General features: G+C 41.0%; 1 protein-coding gene across 1 annotated transcript in view; it reads right to left on the reverse strand.

The window, feature by feature from the left end:
* IFT74 (intraflagellar transport 74) overlaps window positions 1–12070 on the reverse strand; it is a 2643271-nt gene that overhangs the window by 1361978 nt on the left and 1269223 nt on the right. The gene's annotated exons all lie outside the window — the stretch shown is intronic.

Here is a 12070-nt window from a genome sequence, read left to right on the forward strand (position 1 = left end):
ACTATACAATATTTGTACAAAACTGTTGTCTAAGAATACCAAAGGGAGGTCCCAGCACTGGAAAAGTACCCTCCTAAGCCTAAATAAACAAATAAAACAACTTACAAAATCCTCTAAGGGCAACTTTGAGAAAAATTTGGCAAACACAGCTAAGGATAACCATAAGGCTTTCTTCAGCTACATCCGTTGCCTAAAAAGTAGGACCCAGATGTGTGCTGAACTAGTGACAAATGATATCACACATACTGATCCTGCAGAAATTGCTAACCTACTAGTGGGTTTGGTGAATATTTCTCCCCTTTATCCCCTCCAAACATATCACAAACCATACCTTCAACAGCTCCCCTGCCCTATATATCTAAAGAACAGGTCATCAAAGCTCTGTCTAAGGCAAAATAACACAGCCTCTATGGGTCCTGATGGCATCCCAGGCTGCATTCTAAACACACTATAACAGTAATTAGTAACCCCCTTAAGCACCCTATTTAACCATAGCCTACATACAGGATTTATTGATCATGTCTGTTAAACCTAGTACACTTCTTCAAAAATGTGACCAGGGCCATAGATGAGGTCAAATCTGTGCACAAAGCATATCTGGACTTGGTGAAGGCCTCTGACGCAATCCCCCATTCAGCCATTACTTACAAACTCACTCACCTAAACATCAACCCTTTTGTTGTTAGGTGGGTCACAAATTGGCTCAATAACCATACACATGTTATCAAAGTGGGTGACTCCACCTCAACCAGCAGACCTGTCACCAGTAGAGCTCCAAAAGGGTCAGTACTGGGCACCCTTTTGTTTGGTATTTACTTCTTGGAAATTCAAGCCAAACAAAGGGGATGTGGCTGACCAAATTTCCTGACGACTGCAAACTTGGCACAATCGTTGCCTCCCTAAATGATGTCACTTTACTCCAAGAGGGGCTTACACAGACCAACAATTGGTGCCAAAGCCATGGACTCAAACTAAATGCAAAAAAATGCATCATTATACCTTCGGTAAAAGCAATGTCCCTACTAACTATCAAATAAATAACAATATCTTAAGTGCGAATACTGTAGTGAGGGATTTGAGCACACAAGTAGATTGTGACCTAAACTTTAACCACCATGTATCCACTGGAGTAAGAAAGGTATTTTACACTCCACACTTGATTAGCAAAGTCATAGCCTCAAGAGCAAAAGAGGTTATAACCCCCTATACTCATACCTTATCAGGCCCATAATTTAATATAACGCCACCTTTGTTATGTACCGTACCAGGAACCTGCAGCAACTGGAGAGATCCCAGAGATTTTTAGCAAAGATCCAGGGTCTTCAGCACATGCCTTACACAGACAGATTGAAGTTGTCACTGTACTCAGCAGCATATAGGCTGCTTAGGGGAGACTTGTGCCTGGCTTACAGAACAATCACTGACCCCAACCTGATGAAGTTGCTGCACATCTGTAAGTCAAATGGGACTAGAAATACCCATTCCAGAGACCTAAATCTGGCCTGCGATTTAAATAGGACATACTGGAGAGACAAATTCATCCCACAGAGGCTGCCACTTCTCTGGAATAGACTACTAATTCATGTTAAGCAGAGCACCTCTATGACTCTGTTCAAAAGGAGACTGGATGAATGGATGGGAAAATGCAAATTCTTGCCGGGAATAGCTCCCACATCCCTCTTAGACATGGGCAGTCATTACTAATAATAATTTTAGGCACTGACTAGACTTTTTCTCTTGAAATATAATGGGTGTAATAGGCTAGGCATAAAACAACCCTTGGGTCAACAGCCTAGTAACATCCTATGAACCTATATGTGCATGTAATATGTAAAAAAGAGAGAGATTATTTCAAAAAATGATGGAATATGTTATAGTAAATATGGACATTATAACAACAGGAGATTTCAATTATGACTTAAGATGTAAAAAGCAAAAAGAGAGACCAGATAAGAAAATAATGGAAGAAATAATAAAATGTGCGAATTTAGAGTTATGGAATTTGAATAAAAGTACATACAGAAGATGAAAAGTGAAAGCAGAAATAAATAATTTTTTGATATCTAAAACTTTAAAAATAGTGATAGAAGATGCGGTAGAAACAAGATTTTCAGATCATTTGGCTGAGTGGATAGCAAAAGAAGGGAATAAAGAACTTATAAAAAAACTGGGAGAGGAATAAAGAGAATACATGAAAAAGAGTGGAATGAGAAAGGTAAAAAAGATATAATAAAATTATGGAAAGATGATTTAACTGTGAAATATTTTTATAGTAACCGGTCATAACGGTGTGAGAAATATAAAAGAATGTACTTAATCTGGGAAAAAAAGAAAAAGACAAAAAGACAAAGGGGAATATAGAGAAGCACAAAAATCTGTTTTATGCAATCTATACAGAAATGAAAGGGAGTATTTTAGAAAAGAAGACAGTTATCAAAAGAATCAAAAATAATGGGAGGCAAGGAAAAAAAAGCAACCAAGATCAGAGTTATACACAAACCGTTAACCTGCAAATTTTGAAGTGTAAGTCTCAAACATTTGACTGACAAAAAATACTATTGTACCAGGAATAGATGAACCACATAAGGCAATTCTCTCTCTCTCTCTCTCTGACACACACACACACACACACACACACACACACACACACACACACACACACACACACACACACACACACACACACACCGGAAGGCTTTACTAAATGTGCATATCACTGACGTTGAATTTTGAACATTTTTGTGCTACAGTAACAATAATGCTTACCTGCTCTCTCTCCAAAGTTGCTAAATGAAAGAAGATGCACCTTCCAGCTCACTGTGCTGTTAAACTGTTTGCAAATATGGCATCATAGGAATGAAGGAGGCAGAAGCTGATTGAAAGATCATCTGAAAGAAGATGCAGCACTGATACGCATTAAGCTGACTGGATGTTTGTCAATGCTGATGAATATCTGTGCTGCAAGACTAAATGTTGTTGTCTTTCAGCTTTTCCCGGTTAGGGGTCACCACAGCGGAACTCCGGTCCGCTAATGATTGGCAGTTGATTTTCACGAACGCCGAGGTGCCAGCTCGACGTTCAATGTTCAACAAAGGCACGCCCATTTACACATGTCTTTTGAATGCCCACCCAACCGCGGGGAGGACATGCAGACTCCACACAGAAGGCACTCCCTGCACTCCTGCCGGGAATCGAACAGGAGAACCTCTTGCTGTGAAGCAACAACGCTACTGCTGTATCATTGCGGAACTGCTGCAAGACTGAATGTGTTATGTGAAAAACAGCAGTGATGGTCATGCTGCTTGTTTATGGGCAAAAAAAAAAATTCTACAAGAACATAGGTGATAAATTTATTTTCACAAGCAGGATCAATCAGATAATGTTTTATACTGATGTAACAACATGGCAGAGGAACAAACTGGCAGGACAACTAGATAAGTAACTGAATAATAACACTAACAATTAAATGCCTAAAATAAAATTACTCTGGAAGCTTTAATAGCCACTAAAATATGGCTTTGCAACCCTCAACTTACGCTCAACCCTCCACCAAAAAAACAAATTCTTTTTTTTCCAAATCCCTCTCTCATAAAAAAAAAATTATTATTCTCTCTCTTAATAACACACCCACTAAAGTCACTTCTCATAGAAAATTATTAGGGATGATGGTGGACGATATACAAAATTATATTAAAATAATTCATAAAAAAATATGCTCACAAATGCAACTTCAACTACACTTGCCATTTCTTCCTTCCTCCTCACACTTTACAGCTCTCACATCCTTACTAACATCCAGGCATGGCTAAATTTGTAGCAGATACCTATTTCAGTACCCACCATTATACATTACTAAAAAGTCTAAACTGGTTAGAACTACCCTATTCACTAACATATACAGGGCTTCTTACCACCTATAAAATTATCCAGCATCCATCTGCTTGCCCAGCACTAAATACCACTCTACAAAACTATATTCCCAATTGGTCATCATGATGGACGGCGCAGTGGTGCAGCGGTAGCGTTGTCACCTCACGGCAAGAAGTTCTCCGGTTTGATTCTCGTCTGGGGTGCTTTCTGTGCTTAGTTTGCATGTCCTCCCTGCATTCGTGTGGGTTTCCTCCGGGTGCACCGGTATCCTCCCACATTATAAAGACATATCTCCAGCTCTTCTCCCTCGCCTCCGCTGAAAATTGTCTTCGTTCCAAGTCAGACTTTCCCGGTTAACAAATGTTGAATAAATAAATAAATAAATAGATAAAAATTATCTAATAACCAAAAATTCCTCTCTGTCCACAAGCCTATCAAATCTGCTTGGCATGGTCTGTACTCATACCATGTTCCTAAGGCCTGAAACTCCTTACCTGTACCCATCAGGTAAATGCTCTCCCTCTAGTCCTTTAAAACCACTCTGAAAAACTTCCTAACAAAAATCTAACTCTGCTTTTGCTCAGCCCCAGGATAAAGTACAGTTGTGTACACTTACCATAAAATTTGGGTAATCTGTTGCAGCTGACACCATTACATCAGTTTTCTTGCCCCAGATGTACATCTACATTTATGGTTGGTGAAAGTATGTACAGAACTCCAGGTAGCAGCTTCTAGAATATGCAATGGCTTATCTATTTAGAAATGGTTTGTTTTGAAATAGCCTTCCCCTCTGCCCCTGCAGCAAATGCTACCAGCAATTGTTCAGATTTTCCTCGAGATTTAGTCCTGTCCAAGTAGAATCTAAGTTGTCTGTCCACATCCAATGAATGCAGAATCCATTTACCTTTGTTCTGTGGATTGGGAAAGAAGGTTGGCAAATTAATGGACTGATTAAGAGCCACACTGGAAACCACCTTAGGCATGAAGGATGAATTGGTCCTGAGAGATACCCTGTCCGCATGAAAGATGATGAAATGTTCCACTGCCATAAGGGCCTGTAATTCAGATATCCTTCTAGCTGAAGTGATTGCTAAAAGGAAGGCTGTTTTCCAAGAAAGAAATTTTTTAAGTCTGCAGTAGCAGCTGGCTCGAAAGGAGGTAGAGTGAGCTTCTCCAAAACAAAGTTAAGGTCCCAGGCAGGGGTAGGAGCTCTCCTGGATGGTCACAAGTTCTTTGCCCCTCTGAGGTACTGCTTGAGCAGAGGATGAGAGAAGAGGGGTGGTTCTGTGTTACAGTGAGCTGAAATAGCTGAGGCGTGGATTTTAATAGAGGAAAAAGACAGGCCCTTGTGAAGCATCTCAGTTAAGTATTGCAAAATCTGAGGCAAATTGGGCGCTGCTGTGCTCATCCCTAAAGATTGGTTCTAGACACAGAATCTTTTCTATTTGTCAGCATAAGATTTTCTAGTACTAGGTCTTCTCGTCTCCAAGATGACATCCATCACAGGTTTGCTGAGGGATGATAAGGGTGAATTTAAGTGATTAGCCATGCTGCAAGGTTCAATGTTGGAAGCTGAGGGTACAGAATTTGGTTCTCCTGCTGAGACAGCAGGGAAGGGGTCTGAGGCAGGTGCCATGGAGATATTTGCGACACACTGCTCAGGATTGGGTACCAGTGTTGGCGCGGCGAGTCTGGAGCAATCAAAATCATCCTTGGTTTGTCCGGTTTGACTTTTAGTAGAACTTTGGAGAGCAGACGCATAGGGGGAAAGGCGTAGACTGATAGGTTTTTCCAGCTGAAGGACAGAGCATCCACATTCCAGGATTGTTTGTGGGAAGTCCTTGTGCACAACTTGTCCAACTTGTAGTTCTGGGGGAAGGCAAATAGATCTATGTCTGGGCTCCCCCATTTGCTTGTCAACATGTTGAAAATCCGTGGTTCCAGTTTCCACTCATGTGGGTCCATGAGTTTTCTGGTTAGTCCATCTGCCAGTGTATTCAATTTTCCTGACAGGAATTGAGCTTGTAGGTGCACTTGGTAGCTCAAGGCTGTGTTCCACAATGCCGTGGCTAGTCTGCAGAGGGGGTAGGAATGTGTACCCCCCTGCTTGTTTATGTACCACATAACTGTGGTGTTGTCCGTCTTTACCATTAGTTGTCCTGGAAGAATGTAGTCCTTGAAGGCTGTCAGAGCATTCTGTACAGCTAACATTTCTTTTTGATTGATATGTAGGTGCATTTGATTTGGGTTCCATTTGCCCTGAATGCACTTCCTCTGCCAGGTGAGCCCCCCATGCATAGTCTGATGCGTCTGTAGTTAGGGTTTGGGTGGCAGGGGCTAGTGTGAATGGCAGTCCCTTGTTTTGGTGGCAGGCCTCTGCCCACCATAGGAACTCCAGGCGTAGACAGGGTATGATAGGAATCATTGTTTCCAGGCTGTGACAATGTTGACGCCATATACTTTTTAAGTACCACTGTAGTCTTCTCATATGCAGTCTTGCATATGGAATTAGAAGAATGCAGGAGGCCATGAACCCCAAGGCTTGCAGTATTTGTCTTGCAGATAGCAGGGTTTTTGTGGCCACTTGTTTGAAGTAAGTTACCCAAAGAATTTGCTTCTCTGAAGTGAGGAAAGCCATCTGGGCAGTTGTATTCAAGCTTGCACCCAGGAATGTAATCTGTTGACAGGGTATCAGTTGTGATTTATTTTCATTTATGGTGCACCCCAGACAAGTTAGATCCTTTTTTTACAAACGCCAGATGATTTAGAAGTATGCCCTGGTTTTCTGCCTGAATTAGACAATCATCCAGGTATGGATATATTTGAATATTTCTTTGCCTGCAAAATGCAATAACTGGAGCCAGGCACTTTGTGAATACCCTGGGCGCAGTAGACATGCCAAAGGGCAGTGCAGAGAACAGATAATGCAAGTAGCCTGCTTTGAAGTATAGGTATCTTTTGCAAGAGTCCCTGATTGGGATGTGCAGGTATGCTTCTTTTAAATCTAGAGTTGCCAACCAGGCATCTTTGCCTAGCATAGGAAGTAACTGGTGAGGAGTCAGCATCTTGAATTCTGTAATCTCCAGAAAGGTGTTTAGAGTAGACAAGGCCAGGATTGGACGCCATGATTTGTCTTTTCTGGGTACCAGAAAAAGCCTGGAATAGAAACATTGCCCCGTTTCCTCTTCTGGTACCGGTTGAATAGCCCCCATGTTTAAGAGGGAAAGTACTTGTTTTTGAGCCTCTGCCCACTGATTTGGGGTTAGGTCTGGCCACCCGTTTGGTGTTGGCAACATGTGGAAATGAAATCTGTATCCCTGCGACACTATATTTAAAACTTATTTGTCCTGGGTTATGAGTTCCCAGTTCTTTGCATGAAGAGCAATCTTTCCCCCCAAAGGGCCAGTTAAAAGGTAAGTGCTTGGTAATTTTAAAAGGAAGTCATTGAGACTGTTTACCATAGGAGGGTGTATTGTTATTTCCAGATTTGGAAGTGGAGGCCCCCCACTGCTTAGTTCTAAGAGTCCCCGGGGACTGAAACATGGGGTTTTTGCTGTGTCTGGGTTTGGTTTGAGAGGATCTGCAAGGGTCTGGAAAAGACCAATTCTTAGTAGGCCAGTGCCTACTAAATCTTGGAGGTTGCACTTGTAAGAAATCTTTAACCATTTGCATTGATTTAGCTTCATCTTCCATCTTTTTTAGAACTTCTTCAGCCTTATTGCCAAACAGGTGGTCCTGATTTAAAGGAGCATCCAACAATTTAGCTTTAACATGATCAGGCAAAGATTGTTCCTTAAGCCAAGCATGCCTTCTAAGCACAGACCCAGTAACAGCAGCCATGCAGGAGGCCTCTAAAGAATCAAAGCTACATTGCAAAGTATGTTTTCCAACTTGTTCAGCAGAATGCATTAAATCCTGTAAATCTTTATTTTCCACACAGTCAGGAATCAATGTCATTTTCTGTTTAAGCAGTCCAATAATATGCTGTTGATATTTTAACATATGAAATTGGCAGTTAAAAGCTCTGATTGCCAAGGTTGCAGAAGTATAAACCTTTTTACCCCATCTATCCAGCACCCTGGAGTCTCTTATCAGAAGGGGTTGGATTTTTAGCAGAAGAAGCCTTAATGCCCTTGGGCCCCTGAGAAATGATTTCTGGATCTGCAACAGGATTTTTGAAAAGGAACTTGTGGGACTCAGGAACCCTGTAGTATCTGTCAGGTTTACTAGGAGCCGGAGGCAGGGAATCAGGGGCCAAACTGGATTCCGAGAAGACATCATCAACAATGTCTAGTACAGGAGGTATAGCCAAAGGCCTATGCTGAGGCAGAAGAAGGAAATCCCAAAGCCTCTTTTTTGAATCGGAAAATTCCTGACTTTCCCAGTGGAAATGCTCCCTTAAAGTATGTAAAGTTTCCCCAAAAGAAAAATCCTCAGGAGGGGAAGCAGAGGGAATGGAATCCTCTGCATCATAAGCCTCATAAGTAGGCATGGAGAAATCCAGGTCATTAGAAGAGTTAGAAGAAAGAGAATCCTGATCTGAAGATTCATAATCAAGCTCAGCCCTAGGCCTCTTGGGGGGGGGGGGGTTGACTACCCCTGATTAGAGTAATTAGATCTTCAGCCGTTTTGATCATTTGTTTTTTAGGCATAGGAGCCTGAACATGTGGCCTGGGCATCAGTTTTTTAGACATAGATTGAGATTTAGGCCTTAGTAATGAAGGCGGTGTCGATTTAATATGCAAGTCTGTAGGCCTGAATACACCCTCAGAAGCCGGTGCCTGCACAGTGGCTCCAGACCCATCCAAGGTAGAGACATCCGTGGGTTCCATAAGTGAAGCAACTCGCGGTATACCGGACTCCGAATGGGTCTCAGTAGAGGCCTGCGAATCAGAAGTAGCGGGTATCAGGGGCTGTGAAAGCGCCTCACTGAGTACCGGCGAACTGGCGACTGGCTTAGGAGAAGCTTCGTCTGCAGTTTTGGACCTCAGCGGCCTGTCTCTGTCTTTATCTTTGTGTTTTTTCAGAATCCCGGTATGTCGGATGGCTAACCGACGACATTTCTGGAAAATTAAACAGAGAACCGAAATATTTAGAGGCAAAAATGTACTGACGATGGATAGTGCGCTGACTAAATAAAGCACAAAACCGACAGCAAGGTACGTCGTGATCAGGGCCGAGGCAAGGAATCTAGTACGAATGAAAATCTTTATGAGGGATTTGCTTTCCACAAGTAATGCAATTATTAACTTTTACTGACATCGATAAGGAGCAAGAAAAAGTTTCCCCAACTGGGTACTTAGCTTTAAGTTGAAGACTTCGGTTCTGAAACTCGAAAACGAAAATTTCAGGCGTCGGCTGACCGGCACTTGCGAACTGCTTCTGCTTCGGGCACTGCATGGCAAGAAAGACTGATGTAATGGCGTCGGCTGCATGTTTTATACCCCTGACGACCTGACGTCATGGAAGAAGGGACAGCAACCGACGCAGGACCCAAGACTTTGTTAATCAGGCCGACTAAGGGCAACCTGCCAGCAGATTACCTAAATGTAATGACTGCAACAGTGAAACACAAAGAACATCCTATATTCTTAAATACAAGTACCTTAACATACCTTATGTTTCCATATTTTCCCTTCTTTACTCACTTGGGTACTGCAATCAAATTCTCTTCCCTGACTCTCATTCTAAATATGCTACAACCCCGTTTTTCTCTCACTTCACATTGCAATGTCTGTTTTATTATACTAACAACTTATCTTTAATTTCTCTACAAAGTGGGTAAAATTTCTCTAAATATTAAATCATTCTCATATAAATTGTATCAATTCTTAACTAATATTTTCACATTACATCTTGTTTTGTATAAATTATTTAAATTGTAGGTGTTTTTGTATCATTTTTGAAGATTATAAAATTGTTGTTCTTAAATGTTTTTGTAATACTTTGGAGCTTTTCTTCTCAAGCATCTATCGAAAAAGAGCACCTACCCAGTCAGATTTTCACAGTAATTAAAAGTCAATAAACTAAATAAAATACCGGATTTTTTTTTCATTTACTCTACTCATAAAAAAGCAGGACATCTAGTGACCTTGTTTTTGCATGTTGAGAACACCGACTTTAATTTTTTGTACTTTTATGAATGGATGTGCTGTAGGCACCTTACAGACAGGAGGGAAGACTTGCTTAGCACTGCAGATGCCATACTGAACTACTCACAAGCAAGCACTATATGCAAAAATGAGGTAATGACCTCTCCCTAATCTACATCTAATTTTGTCTGCTGATAATATACTCCTTCTTTAAGCTAATAACTGGACCTCTGTTCTTTAAAATCAATTCCAACAATCCTCCTTGGATCAGGAAGCTACTAATCACAACAAAAAACATATTAAGCTTTTTGCCTCCCCTCACAAATGCTGTCTTTTACCAGACATTATCATTACAGACAATCAAAATAACACCATTTCCTATGCAACAGGATACAAATACCTGGGTCTTGCTCTAGACACTTCATTACCTTTTATCACACACTGATAACACAGTACATAAAAAGTACTGCCACAACTGAAACTCGGTTATAAAATTACTCATCTCTCCTCTCCTCTCTCCTTCTGCCCATATAGCCCTTGCCATAAATGCCCTCCCTTTCCAAACTGGAATAAATATGTTCTTCCACGTCTAGTCTTTCACTCTACCTATAATTTATACTAGCTTCAGATAGAAGAAAAAAGAAGTTATGTCCTTACCATAACGTTCCATGTAAATTGTTTATCTCGCCTTTATTCTCACTGATGGGTTCGGAGCCGATCCTCAGCTCTGACACGGCCGATAGCAAAGCTTAAGGTTTGCCAGTAGCTCGAGACCAAGCCCCTTATCCCACAATGCACTGCTGGAATTACCTCAGATCTTGTTTGCTGCGAGTAACAGTATATACATATATATATATATATATATATATATATATATATATACAAACATATACATACCCTTTTATGTATTTCTTAACTAGAACACTTCCCAAAAGGGGAAGAAGAAGTATTGAATAACCAGGATGGTACTAGCCTCTAAGTCAACAGTCAGCCAGGAGGGGGAAGGAGGGAGGGAGGGACATGAGAATAAAGGCGAGATAAACAACTCACATGGAACTGTATGATAAGTACATAACTTCTTTATGTGAATTTGTTAAATCTCGCCATTTATTCTCACTGATGGGTAGCGTCCCTAGAACCCTCCACCCTGGGTGGCTCATGGGAGTATGTTCTTCAGTACCGTAGAACCAAAGGAAGACCTGTCCCTTGAAGCCTTATCTACTTTGTAATGCGTGATAAAGGTATGAGGCTTAGATGAAGTGGCTGCAGCACAAATATTGCCAAGGGGCAATTTAGCTAGAAAAGTAGAAGACATAGAGATGGCTCTGGTAGAATGAGCCTTAGGTTTGTGTGTTAATGGCATGCTCGCATTTTCATAAACAAAGGGTATACAATCGGATAACCATTTAGATAAGGTTGTTTTAGCCACTGGATTGCCTTTTCTTGCTTCAGAGAAGGATACAAAAAGTTGGCCTGATTTTCTAATATCCTTAGTTCTGTCAAGATAAAATCTAAGCTGTCTGTGAACATCAAGTTTGTGGAGCATGTATTCCAATTTGCTAGAGTGGTTGGGAAAAAAGACTGGCAGCTCAATGATCTGATTGATATCTGACTCAGAACAGACTTTAGGTAAGAAAAGGGGTTTGTTCTGAGAGATATTCTATCAGCATGGAAAATCATGTAGGGAAGTCTGATAGATAATGTTTGAAGTTCTGACACTGCGGGCAGAAGTAATGGCCACAAGAAATACTGTTTTCCAGGATAAAAATTTGAGATCACAAAAAGATGCTGGTTCAAAAGGAGGAAGAATAATTTGAGAACAGCATAAGGTTTAAATTCCAGGGAGAATAGGGAATTTTGATCGGAGGTCTCATATGAAGAATGCCTTTAAGAAAAGTCTTAGATAATTTATGGCCCATAACATTTCAGCCACCAAACCCAAGGTGAAAATTTGAGATGGCAGCTAACTGAACTCGAACTGTAGCAGCTGCTGCCCCTTCCTTAAAAATTTTTGTCAAAAATTCTAAAATAGAAGATAGCGGAGCTCGGAAAGGGTCAATGTTCTGCGTGTTGGCCCAAATTGAGAACCTTTTCCATTTACTGTCATA

The sequence above is a fragment of the Protopterus annectens genome, chromosome 2.part0 (assembly GCF_019279795.1).
Source record: "Protopterus annectens isolate FY-2018-M chromosome 2.part0, PAN1.0, whole genome shotgun sequence".
NCBI lineage: Eukaryota > Metazoa > Chordata > Ceratodontiformes > Protopteridae > Protopterus > Protopterus annectens.